This window comes from Tamandua tetradactyla, chromosome 23, assembly GCF_023851605.1.
Source record: "Tamandua tetradactyla isolate mTamTet1 chromosome 23, mTamTet1.pri, whole genome shotgun sequence".
NCBI lineage: Eukaryota > Metazoa > Chordata > Mammalia > Pilosa > Myrmecophagidae > Tamandua > Tamandua tetradactyla.
In genome coordinates, this window is record NC_135349.1 from 28,497,843 (window position 1) to 28,512,219 (window position 14,377).

The window sequence follows — 14,377 nt, forward strand, 5'->3', positions numbered from 1 at the left end:
AAAATCACAATAAGTTATTTCACATCCATTATATTGGCTCTTATTTTTAAAATTGGAAGCTAACAAATGTTGGAGAGGATGAAGAAAAATATGAGCACTGTTGTTGAGAATGTAAACTGGCAGCCACTATTGAAGACACTTTGGAAATCTCCCAGAAAGTTAGAATTACTATATAGCTCAGCAACCCCACCTGTACACCCATAATATGTGAAAGCAGGGATTTGAACAGATATTTGCACAATAATTTTCTTAGTATTATTATTCAGAATTGCCAAAAAGTGAAAACAACCCAAGTGTTCATCAACAAATGAATGGCTAAGAAAATGTGGCATACGCATACAATGGAATATCATTCAGCAGTAAATAGGAGTGAGTTCTGATACATGCAACAACATGGATGAAAACTGAAGACATCATATTTGAGTGAAATAAGCCAGACAAAAAAAGACTAATATTGTATGATCTTCTGTATGAAGTAATTAGAATAATCAAACTCACAAATTCAATACCTAGAATATAGGTTACTAGGGAACGCAGTGAAGGTAGGGAATGAAGAGTTAATGCTTAAACAGCACAGAGTTTCTATTTGGACTGATTATGAAGTTTTTATAAAGAATGGTGGTGATGATTCTTGCTTTGGCAGCACATATAGCAAAGTTTGAATACAGAGATTAGCATGGCCTTTGTGCAAGAATGAAATGCAAATTCAGGAAGCATTCCATGTTTTTCTGAAAGAATTTGTCAACAAGATACCAGCTAGAGAAGAATTATTAAAAGGAGTTTTGTCAACTGAAATAAAAGACAGGAGAGGGAGGTCTGGAAGAGGGCAATGAATTGAAGAGTACCAGTAAGAGTTACTGAAAGGATAAAAAGAGAAAGAAGGAAAAGAATATATTGATCTGACAAATAAATCCAAAGAATAAGATGGTGGATTTAAGAAACACTTTTACAATAATAACTTTGAATGCTAACAGTCTAAATTTACCACTTAAAAGACTGATGGGCAGAGTGGATTAAGAAATATAATCCAGCTATATGCTGCTTACAAGAGACTGATCTTAGAAACAATAATAAAAATAAATTGAAAGAAAGGATGAAAAAAGGTGTTCTACACAAGTTGTAACCAAAAAAAAGCAGTAGTAGCTACATTAATATCAGACCATTTAGTCTTTAAATGTGTAGACATCATAAGAGTCAGAGAAGGACCCGATATATTAACATAAGCAGCAATTCACCAAGGAGAAATAACAATCATAAATGTTTGTGCTCCCAATGGAGGAACTCCAAATTACATGAGAAAAACTATGGCAAAAATGAAAGCAGTAATAGACATTTCAACAATAATAAATTTCAATACACCACTCTCTTCTATAGATAAAACAGACAACAGAACAGCAAAGAAATAGAGGATTTAAATAATTTGATAAATAAATTAGACCTATCATATGTAAGTTGTTACACTCCAAAACATCAAGATGTGCATTCTTCTCTAGTTTTCATAAGACATTCTCCAGGATAGAGAATATCAAGGACACAATACAGTTTTTATGAATTTAAAAATATTGAAGTTATTCAAGCACTGTCTCTGATTATAATGGATGAAGGTGGAAATCATAATAAGAAAGACTGAGAACTTACACAAATATCTGGAAATTAAAGAACATACTCTTAAATAGTGGATCAAAGAAGAATTGCTAGAGAAACTGGTAGCTATGTGGAGACAAATGGACACGAGAATACAACATATCAAAACTTATAGGATGTACCAAAGGTTGGGCTGAGAGGGGAATTTATTGCCCTAAATGCCTATGTTAAAGAAGAAGAAGAAGTAGCAAAAGAAGAGGCTCTAACTGCTCACCTGGAAAAACTTGAGAAAGAAGAGCAAAGTAACCCCAAAGCAAATAGAAGAAGAGAAACAACAAAGATTAAAGCAGAGTTAAATGAATGGGGAAACAAAAGAACAATAGAAAGCATGAATGAAACCAAAAATTTGTTCTTTGAGAAAATCAATAAAATCAATGGCCCACTAGCAAGGCTGACATAGGAAAAAAGAGATTACAAATAAGCAAAATCATAAATAAGAGGAGGTCATTACGTAAGATCCTGAAGAAATAAAAAAAAATCATAAGCAGATAATATGAACAACTATACACCAAAAAAAGACAATGAACTAGACGAGGGATACAAAGAGCTTGTTCACAGAAAACTACATAAAATCACTAAAAGAATCCAAGAAGAGCTAAATAGGTGGAAAGACGTTCCGTGTTTATAGATATGAAGGTGAAATATTGTTAAGATGTCAGTTCTACCCAAACTGGTCTACGGATTCAAAGCAGCACAAATCAAAATTTCAATAACCAACTTTTAATACTTGGAAAAGCTAGTTACCAATTCTTCTGGAAGGTAAAGAGATCCCAAATAGCTAAAACCATCTTTATAAAGAAGAACAAAGTGGGAAGATTAACATTTCCTGATTTTAGGACTTATTATAAAGCCGCAGTGGTCAAAACAGCATGGTACTGGCACAAAGATAGAATTATTGATGAATGAATTCAAATTGAGAGCGCAGAAATAGACCACCAAATCTATGGTCAAATGATCTTCAACAAAGACGCCAGATCCACTGAACTGGGACAAAATAGCCTTTTCAATAAATGGGCATATGAGAACTGGATATCGGTAACCAAAAGAATGAAAGAGGACCTTTACTTTACATTCTATAAAAAATTAACTCAAAGCGGGACAAACACATAAATACAAGAACCAGTACCATGAAGCTCCTATAAGAAAATGTAGGGAAACATCTTCATCACCTAGTAGTAGGCAGTAGCTCCCTAAAATTTACACCTGAAGCACAAGCAACAACAACAAAAAAATAGATGGCAATTCCTCAAAATCAAATGTTTCTGCACCTCAAAAGACTTTGTCAAAAAGGTGAAAAGGTCAACTCAATGAGAAAAAATATTTGGAAATCACACACCAGAGAAGAGTTTGATATACTATATACATAACGAAATCATACAACTCAACAAAAAAAGAACAAGCAACCCAAATTTAAAGTGGGCTAAAGATATGAGCAGGTATTTTTCTGAAGAATAAATACAGATGGCTCAAAAACACATGAAGACATACTCATTTTCATTAGCTATAAGAAAAATGCCAATGAAGACTACAATAAAGAGAGCGAGGAGGGCCAGAGACGCTCCGAGGCGGCGACAGAGACTGAGGAGCAGGGTCAGCATCGGTGGATCAGGGACTTGGGCAAGTGGCGGCGGCAGCCCGCGGGATTCTAAAGAAAGATCTCCATTCAGTAATTTGTTAATCAGTGCAAACGAAATTATGGAATAATGGATGTAGAAAATGAGCAGGTACTGAATGTAAACAACACAGATCCTGATAATTTAAGTGACTCTCTCTTTTCTGATGATGAAGGAAATGCTGGGACTGAGGAAATAAAGAATGAGATAAATGGAAATTGGATTTCAGCATCCTCTATTAACGAAGGTAGAATTAATGCAAAGGCAAAAAGGAGACTACGGAAAAACTCATCCCGTGACTCTGGCACAGGCGATTCTGTCAGTGATAATGGAAATGAAACCCTTAGAAGTGGAGTAACTGTGCCAACCAGTCCAAAAGGAAGGTTGCTAGACAGGCGATCCAGATCTGGGAAAGGAAGAGGACTACCAAAGAAAGGTGGTGCAGGAGGCAAAGGTGTATGGGGTACACCTGGACAAGTATATGATGTGGAGGAGGTGGATGTGAAAGATCCTAACTATGATGATGACCAGGAGAACTGTGTTTATGAAACTGTAGTTCTGACTTTGGATGAGATTGCATTTGAGAAGACTTTAACACCAATCATCCAGGAGTATTTTGAGCATGGAGATACTAATGAAGTTGCGGATATGCTAAGAGATTTAAATCTTGGTGAAATGAAAAGTGGAGTACCAGTATTGGCAGTGTTCTTGGCATTGGAAGTAAAGGCTAGTCATAGAGAAATGATGTCTAAGCTTCTTTCTGATCTTTGTGGGACAGTAATGAGCACAAATGATGTAGAAAAATCATTTGATAATTTGTTGAAAGATCTACCTGAATTAGCACTGGATACTCCTAGAGCACCATGTATGTTATACAGTACAATAAAATTTTACACACACACACACGGCATTACAAAGTGCAGACCCCATTTTGAGTGTCACATATGATTAGTCATGGATCCTCACAGCCTATGCGATTCTATTATTTTCTCAACTTTTCATATGAGGGAACATTCACACAAAGAATCTAAACTAGTGACTTTTACAAAGCCTCGAACCAAATCCCGCCGAGTCTATTTGGATCCTGACCTCACTCCAGAGTGCCTCGTTTTTGCCTCTCCTGTGCATCAGTATAACAGAGAAAATTTTTTTTTCACAAAATATTGCTAAACTCTGTTAACAGGTTAGTCAGAGCACTGACCTTTGGCACCACAAAACAGAAACTCAACCACATAAAAGCCTGCTCCCTCGAACTAGTGCAGCCACCATCTTGTGCGCTGCCCGGGGGGTTTCTTTTTCCTAGTAAACCTCTTCCCTGAACTCCTCAGTTGTTTCTCATACTTACTGGTCATTAAAAACTTTCATCTACTACATTTGATGCTTACTAATAATTTTATTCTATTTCATTCAAAAAATGCTGGTCAAATCCCACTACAATGATTTCTTAGTCTAACAGATCTCAAGCTGTCTTGGGAGAAGTACCCTGTGTTTCTTACTACTGAAGCACCTCCAAACTCCTACCTTTCTCCACCCCAGCTGCAATTTCTTTGGTTTAGGCTCCCCATTCTCCTGGCTAGGATGCTTATAGTGGCTGTTGTTTTCCTGCATCCATTCTTGCTTCCCTCATATCCATTCACTATGCTGAAACCAAAGTAATTATGGAAAATAAGTTTCTGACAGTACCCTTCCCCTAATATAAAAACCTCAACTGCTTCATAACTCTTAGTTACTTAGTGCTTGGCATATAATACGTGACAAGTACATGTCTGTGTTAATACATAATTGAAAGGTTTAGGAAGCGAAAGGGTGAGAAAGAAGGAAGGTAGAGCAGGAAATTTTAAGTGGGCGTGTTTATTTCTGTGCTCCCAGGCAGAGCTCACTGAATCCAAGATGAATCCAAGCTCTCTCAGTTGGTCCGGGGGGCCTCACGTGGTGGGGGCGTCAGCCGCCGCTGCCCAAGGAGCCCGCCTGCCCAATTCTGCCAGCTGGCCTGGGAAGGAGGAAGGGAGGGACTCCGGCCGGTTGCCATCCTGCCCGGGAAAGCCCGCGCCCCTCAGTGATCTCATTGGAGCTGGTTCTCCCAGACGGTCAGCTGTTCCAGGATGGGGTACGCCATACCTTTGATCTCTGTCGTGGCTCCGGGAGCTGCTCTGTATTATCTCCACTCCCCCAGTAGCTGTTCTGGAGGAGGAAAGGTGAAGGTGGCAAGGCTGTCGAGGCACATGGCGGAGGAGCCGGTGAAAGCGGAAAAGGGCACGGTGGTGGTTGGAGAGCCGCCGGAGCAGGAGGAGAAAGGGAAGGATAAGATGGCGGATGGAGCGTCGCCAGAGCAGAAGGGGGAAGAGGGAGAGGAGGGCGGGCGGGCTGGCTGGCAGGCGGGGCATGGGCCTCTCCCTCATTTTTGAAGGACAATTTTGCTGGGTATAGAATTCGTGGTTGGCAGTTTTTTAGTAATTTAAATATATCATCCCACTGTCTTCTAGCTTCCATGGTTTCTGCTGAGAAATCTACACATAGTCTTATTGGGTTTCCCTTGTATGTGATGGATTGCTTCTCTCTTGCTGCTTTCAAGATCCTCTCTTTCTCTTTGACCTCTGACATTCTAACTAGTAAGTGTCTTGGAGAATGCCTATTTGGGTCTAATCTCTTTGGGGTGCGCTGCACTTCTTGGATCTGTAATTTTAGGTTTTTCATAAGAGTTGGGAAATTTTCAGTGATAATTTCTTCCATTAGTTTTTCTCCTCCTTTTCCCTTCTCTTCTCTTTCTGGGACACCCACAACATGTATATTTGTGCAGTTCATATTGTCCTTGAGTTCCCTGATCCCCTGTTCAAATTTTTCCATTCTTTTCCCGATAGTTTCTGTTTTTTTTGGAATTCAGATGTTCCATCTTCCAAATCACTAACTCTATCTTCTGTCTCTTTAAATCTAGGTTGTTATCCATTGTTTTTTCCATCTTTTCTACTTTATCCTTCAGTATTTTTATTTCTTTTTTTTGTTCAGCCCATGTCTTCTTCATGTCGTCCCTCAATTCATTGATTTGGTTTTTGAAGAGGTTTTCCATTTCTGTTTGTATATTCAGCATTAGTTGTCTCAGCTCCTGTATCTCATTTGAACTATTGGTTTGTTCCTTTGACTGGGCCATGTCTTCAATTTTCTTGGTGTGATTTGTTATTTTTTGCTGGCGTCTAGGCATTTAATTACCTTAATTAGTTTATTCTGGAGATTGCTTTCACTTCTCTCACCTAAGTTTTTCTTGTGAGATGAGTTTGTTGTCTACCTGTTTTTTGACCTTCAGTTCAGCTTTTTCTGGGCCTTTAGCTTAAGTTTTGTTTAACAGAGGGTAATTTTTCAGTTCTTGTTTTCTTGTTTCTTGTCTTGTTTGTAAGGTGCCTTTTCCCTCCCCACCTCTTAGGGGGGTCTACATAGGTATTAGAGACTCCACCCTGGTTTTCCTGGACTAAACTGGCCTTCTATCAGGCAGAAGGAGTCATCTGCATCAGTTTTCCTTGGGGGTTGAAAGACTTTGCTGTGAAGCCTCTGGACTCTGTTTTTCTTATCTTGCCCCATATGTGGCACTTGTCTGCCTGTGGGTCCCACCAGCAAAAGATGTTGTGGCTCCTTTAACTTTGGAAGGCTCTCCCTGCTGGGTGCGTAGTGGAGACAGAGGAGAGGTTGTAGGCTGGCTTTAATGGTTTCAAATTGCCTAGCCCTGGGGTCTGAATTCCTTGAGAGAGGGATTCCACCTAAGTTGGGCTTCACCCCTTCCCTGGGGAACAAGCGGGAGACAGCCCTGGGAGCAGTTTTTTCTGCCTATGCTTGGAACAGTTGCAGCCCGAGTAGTCCTGGCGCTGAATCCAGAGGCAGCCAAGCCTCCGTAGAAACAGCCACAAAAACTTCCGTTTTGTCCCCTTTCCTCTTTTTCGGGTAGCCCAATAAGAAACCTTCGTCTTGACCAGTTTCGTCTGATCTGGGGGCATATTTTTAGTAGTCAGAATTTGTTTATTAATGCCACAATTGGTGTTTGGTTGGATTAAGTCCCTGCTACTGTTAGAGTCTCTTTCCTTTCCTTCTGGGAAGCCATCTGTGGGGGAAGGTGGCAGGGCACTGGCTGCCGTGGCTTGGGGAACTCACGGTTCCAGAGACTTGCAGCCAGTCCAGCTGGTCCAGACTGGGGTATGCTGTGTGTCCGGTCACTATCATGGCTCCAGGGGCTGTTCTGTACCATTTCTGGTTATTTAGTTGTTGTTCTGGAGGACAAACTAAAACACGCACATTGCTAAGCTGCCATCTTGGCCCCTCCCTATTCTGTAATTTTTTGCTATTATGAATAAAGCCAATTTATAAATTCAAATACAGGCATTTTGTGTAAACATATGCTTTCATTCCTCTTGAGGAAATAACCAAGTGTAGAATTGCTGGATTAAAAAAGAGGCGTTTCTTTAGTTTTATGAGTAACTGCCAGGCCTCTACATACACTCAAACTGTGAAAGTTCCAGTTTCTCCAGACACTTACCAATTGGTATTTTCAGGTAAAAAAAAAAATTGTAGTCAGAGCAAACAAAGCCCAAAGTGAACAGAAGGAAGGAAATAACGAAGAGTAGATAGAGCAGAAATAAATTAAATCAAGAATTTTAAAACTGGAGAGAATCAACATAACTGAAAGTTATGAGTAAATATATGTATAGTTCAATAGATATTAGTTAAATGTATTTCCATGTACAAATGCAGATTTATATGTAATCTTAAGAAACTGATTAATTTATGCATAAGGTTTTGCAATTAGCTCTTTCCACCTCCTATTAAGTCATGGCCATCTTTTCATATCAGTATATATAGAGCTGCCTCATTTGTAATGGTTTTATAGTATTCTCTTCAAATAAATTTTATATCATTTTATTCCTTACTGATTTGTCATTTAGTTTGCTTTCTTTCTTCTGTTTTTCCTTTGACTAATGTTAGAGTAAATATTCTGTGCTTATTTGCCAGAATTGCTAGTTCAAAGGCTTGCACATTAAATATTGTAATAGTTACTGCCAAAGAGCTCATGTTTGTTTTTACTAATTTATGTTTTCACTAGCGTGAGTGAAAATTCTGTTTTGTTACACCCTCACTAATATAAGAAACTATTGTTAAAAAATTTTGTACTCATCTTATGAGCCAAAATGATGTCCATTGTTTAAAAATTTTATATAACTTTGAATGCTAATGAGATTGTATATTTTTACTCAGTTCTATTGGCTTTTGGGAGTTCTTTGTAAATTTTTTTCATTTCCTTTCTCATTTTTTCCAGATGCATTGCTTTTTTTTCTTTTTGATTTATAGGAAACCTTTATAAACTTTATAACATTTACATGTGGTAGTTAGATTCAGTTGTCAACTTGGCCAAGATGAACACACCTAGATCTATTGCTGTGGACATGAGCCAATGGTGTGTGAACCTTATCTGTTGCTGATTACATCTGCAGTCACCTAGAAAGTGTACTTGCCGCAATGAATTGTGTTTGACTTAATTGTCTGGTGTTTAAATGAGAGAGTACAATGTAGCACAGCCCAAGCAGTTCAGCATGCCTCATCTCAGCACTCGCAGCTCATCCCAGGCCTTTGGAGATGCAGAAAGAAATCACCTCAGGAAAAGCTTTTGGAACGCAGAGGCCTGGAAAGAAGGCCAGTGGAGATCACACTGAGCTTTCCCATGTAAGAAAGAACCTCAGATGAAATTTAGCTGCCTTTCTTCTGAAGAACTAATGAAATAAATCCTTTTTTTTTTTTTTTTTTTAAAAGAGAGAGGAAGGAAGGGAAGGAAAGACAGAGAGAAGGAAGGAAGGATGGAAGGAAGGAAGGGAGGAAGAAAGGGAAACATCTTTAAACATTTTCTTGTTTTATTATATTTTGTTTGTTTGTTTGTTTTTTACATGGGCTGGGGCCGGGAATCGAACCGGGGTCCTCCGGCATGGCAGGCAAGCACTCTTGCCCGCTGAGCCACCGCGGCCCGCCCAATAAATCCCCTTTTATTAAAAACCAATCAGTCTCTGGTGTGTTGTATTCCAGCAGCTAGCAAAGTAGAACAGATTTGGTACAAATCTTCTTTGACAAAGGTTCATTATTTTTCTTTTAACTTTGAATTTGTGCCTCATGTATGATTCCAAACTACATTGTAAGTATTAGTTGCAGAAAAAATTTTAGAGAATGGTATGTGTTGCAATTCCACAATTTTAGGTTTTTATTTCTAGCTACTCTAATGTTCTGGAGACTGAAAGATATAGCAATATACTAATTCAGCACTCACACTCATTTGTTAAATCCAACCTTCTCTGTATAATTCCACCATCACCTTTCATCTTTCTCTCAATCCTTAGAGGTATTTGGGCTATGCCCATTCTAACTTTTTCATGTCAGAAGGAGCTGTTGATAACATGGGAGAGGGGGATGAAACTTGATGCTCTGGAAAGGCTGGTCCATCAGCATTTCAGAATTTATCTTGTCCAGGGATCCACCTGGAAGCTATAGTTTTCTGAAAAGTTACGCTAGTGCATGGAACATTTGTATGATTTTATATAATGCTCTAGATATTTTGGCAGTTATGGTTTTGGTTGGGGATTGGCAAATTATGATAGTAGAAATGTCTAACTGAAGCTTGCATAAGAGTAGCCTCCAGAGTAGCCTTGTTGGCTCTATATGAACTCTCTCATCCACATATAATTTATTTGTACACTTCTCCTCCCCCTTTTGGTCAAGATATCATTGTTGATACCATGGTGCCAGAGCCAGACTTATGCCTGGGGATCATCTCCTTTGCCTCCAGGGAGAATTTCATTCCTGGATGTCATGCCCCATGTAGGGTTAAGGGCAATGGTTTCAGTTGCAGAATTGGGCTTAGAGAAAGAGAGACCATATCTGAGCAAAAACTGAAGTCCTCCAGAGGTGATTCTTAAACATACCTATAGGTAGGCTAAGCTTCTCTACTACATACATAAGCTTCACAAAAGAAAGCCTCAAGACAAAGGGCTTGACCTATTGATTGGAGCATCACTAATGTTGAACACAGTGTCCAGGATTTCCCTGATGGCATAGTTTAATAGTTACATATTGTTTCTCCCATCTCTCAGGGGACTATGCCAATATATTTTTTTATCTATTTAATATACTATAGGGCATTACATTAAGCTATACAGCATTAAATTCTCTCATTCTTATTCTAGGCCCCCTGTGTTTGGGTTGTTTAAATGACGGACCCAGACAGATTGAGTTAGATAACGGGTTACTGAAAATTTAGTGAATCATCTTCACTTCTATCTATTCCCTCATATTGAGTTTAACCTAATTAGCTAACTGTTCACCAATCTCTAGCTTTTATGCATCTCTAAGTCCCCGATATTCTATATTATAAGCCTCTGAATTTACATTTACTATGACCATAAAAGTGGAGTTACACAGTATCTGTTCTTTTGTGCCTAACTTATTTCACTCATCATTATGTCTTTAAGGCTCATACCTCTTGTCATGTGCTTCAGGACATCATTTTATTTTACTGCTGCATAATATTCCATCATATGTATATACCACACTTTGTTAATTCACTCGTTTGTTGATGGGCACTTGGATTGTTTCCACCTTTTTGCAATTGTGAATAATGTTGCCATAAACATCAGTGTGCAAATCTTTGTGCCACTGCTTTCAGCTCTCCTGGGTATACACTGTGTAGTACTAGTGCCAGGTCATAGGGCAACTCAATATTTCATTTTCTGAGGAACCGCCAGACTGTCTTCAATAGTGGCTGTACCAATATACATTCCCACCAGCGTTGCGTAAGTATGCTAATTTCTCCACATCCTTTCCATAATTTGTAGTTTCCTGTTTGTTTAATAGCAGCCATTTTTATAGGTGTGAGGTGGTATCTTATTGTAGTCTTTTTTTTTGCTTCACATATATTATTTTGTCAACATTCTTCTAAAACTGGGACAATTTTTCCCGTTTTGTAGAAAAATAGATGTTCCAGCCACCGCTTACTTAACTGTCTAGTCTTTAAGACCAATCAATATGTTCCCTGGAAGATGAATGTGTCTCATGGCTAACTCATTTTCTTAAAATTCTTTAAAACAAAGAAATAACTTGTTTTTACTCCCAAAGCACAGTATTTCAAGAGCAGCAGCCAACATGGGGTTTTAGCAGCTTAACTTTACCCCCTAAATAAAACTTTGCATAAACCAGTGATTTTACTAAAAAAAACACTGTCCTTGAAAGAAAGGAGTGGCAGTCAGACATCAATGCAAAACTTGGAATGATTAGGTCATAAACATGGCACTTATAAAAGGTAGCTTATTAGAATATCTCACTTAAGAAGTGGTTACTTTTCAGACCCTCCTTCACACCCTCAAAAAAAAAAAGAATAGAAAAGAAAAGGGACAATAAAACAAAAAACTTCCTTTAAAAATTACCCTTAAATGTAAGTTTACAAAATTTTGGTAATGCCTTGTACCCAAAACAAGTGCTTAAAAAAAAAATCTGTGTTAACAACTCTTATAATTCAGATACATATTTTATAACATCTAAGACTGCAAAAGTTCTTGTATTCAGTAGCTCTCTGGTTTAAGACGACCTCCATCTCCTTCACTTACAAAGCGCTTTCTGCCCCTTGAAGGACAAAGATCTCTGAGCTGTTTGGAAATTATTCCTGCCTGAAAACATTCTTCAACAAATCGCTCGAGCGCAGAGTATGAATGTGGAACATCGAGATTAATGTCTGGAATTTCACTGTAAATTCTTTCATAACCTCTTTTCATCTGGTCTATAGTAATGGTAGAAGACTTCCAAAGAGATTTTAATAAATCCAAGATCATTTTAAAGGTACTTTCTCCAGTTGACTCTAAAACCATTATAATAGCTTCATACACAAGCTCATGGTGAAAATGAGGTACTTTCAGTTCCTTAAGGCAGTGTTCAGCTTCAGATATGTCTCCAGAGAATAAATACTCTTTCAGCAGCATATCCATCTCCTTGACAAGGTGATTAACAGACTGCTGTCCACCTCCAGAACCCCATACACTGTCTTTACGCTTTCCACCTTTAGACATACTCAGTAGCACAGTAACCTTGTCCAGAGCAGCTCTAGCCTGTACACAATCTACAGTTCCTTTATAACTATCAATATAGGTATTACATAAAATTTCATGTCCAAAGGCTCTGGCAATAAACTGGCCCACCAACGGTGCAACAAAGGAAGGAAATTAAAAAAGCATTAGATTTAAAGGCATGCTTCATAAAGTGGTTACAGGATAGATCCCCAAGTTTGTCATGGACTACCTACCATACAATCTTCTCATATTTTTCCTTCTAGCTGCTCCAGAATATAGGAGTGTACAGGGCTTAAATACTTTTTTATCATCACAATTGACAAACTTCCTTCTTTCTTTGTGAACAATAACATATATGCAGAAAATTTTTAAATTTTGAAGCACATCACCACAGTTAGTTGTAGAACATATTTCAGACTTTGACATGGGTTACAATTTCACAATTATAGGTTTTTACTTCTAGCAGCTCTAAAGTACTGGAGACTAAAAGAGATACCAATTTAATGATTCAACATTCATATTCATTTCTTAAGTCTTACTTTCTATGTATAATTCCATCATTACCTTTGATCTTTCCATACCTCTTTTTTTGGGCTATGGCAGTTCTAAGTTTTTGATATTGAAAAGTTTTGTCACTAATATGGAGTGAGGAGATGGAACTATCTGATGTTCTGGAGAGGTTGGGCTAGGTCTCAGGACTTATCTGGACCAGGGACCCATCATGTGTGCGTTTATATTACTAGCATATATCCATTTACAGACAGAGGTACTTATCTTTGGGCACTGGCTTGGAATGTAACATTTATTTTTTATTGTGAGGTGTAATGAAAAAAGTATGCCCGCCCACTACACACTCATGCACACATGTACACATACATGGCTCTGCTTTTCCCTCCTGCTTTTCCTAGGTTAGTTGGTGGCTATACCATGTACACAATCACCCACTTGTGTACATACTACTAGTCTGTCTCCTCCCCTACTGACCAATCAGTTGCTCAACTCTGCTGACTTTTCTGGAAACCATTGCTCCTCCTCAGTGCTGGTGTAATGAAAAAAGTATGCCCACCCACTACACACTCACGCACACATGTACGCATACATAACTCTGCTTTTCCCTCCTGCTTTTCCTAGTTTAGTTGGTGGCTATACCATGTACACAATCACCCACTTATGTACATACTACTAGTCTGTCTCCTCCCCTACTGACCAATCAGTTGCTCAACTCTGCTGACTTTTCTGGAAACCATTGCTTCTCCTCAGTGCTATCACCTCTTGCTAAGACTAAAACAACATGACTTTCTTATTTATTCCAACAGTCCACTACATTTTGCTTCAGCTTTTTTTTCAACACTGTAAGACGTAACAAGAAACAAAATATTCTATAAAACCTAATCCTATCATTCTGGCATCTTCCCCTGGTACTCTTTTGAAAACCGCCTAATCCCCCATCCCCATCTGCATTTACATTAATCAAAATGCACAAAAAACTAAAAAGGAAGAAAATTGCTGTTATCCAAAACTTGGTGATGACTTGTTTGATAGTCCAAAGGAGAAAGAGGGGTCAAAGATGACACTTTGCTTCCGATTCGAGAAAATGGGCAGCTGTGTCAATAGTACTAACAGATGATGAACAGATAAAAGAGCATAGGTTATTTTGTAGGGACCTCCAATGTCACCATGTGGGGACAAGAATCATGGGCAACAATTTCCCTAATAGTAAGTTGATCCTTAAGGGCAAGCATCAGGAATGTGACATCCAGCTACCCCCATCCACATGGAGATTGGTACTTAGTTAAAATCTTAGGGGATCTGGATTGTGATTTTATTTAAAAAAGAGAGAGATTCCTTAATATCAGAGGATACCTGGATTCAATGACTGCTAGCTCTTTATGCTTAGAGTTTTAGCATATACTTGCCTATCTGCAAATTAGGGCTATTCAGAAAATTTTGGAGAAAAAGTTTAAAAGATACATAGAAATAACTTTTAACAAGAAATTATAAAATAGCTTTTAAGAGCTGTAATTTAAGTTAAGGACATGCTAAGGT

General features: G+C 38.3%; 2 pseudogenes; both read left to right on the forward strand.

The window, feature by feature from the left end:
- Window positions 1–631: 631 nt before the first annotated feature.
- LOC143667837 (U6 spliceosomal RNA) lies at window positions 632–728 on the forward strand (annotated as a pseudogene).
- A 2,469-nt stretch (window positions 729–3,197) lies between these two features.
- On the forward strand, window positions 3,198–4,205 carry LOC143666730 (programmed cell death protein 4 pseudogene; annotated as a pseudogene).
- Window positions 4,206–14,377: the final 10,172 nt, after the last annotated feature.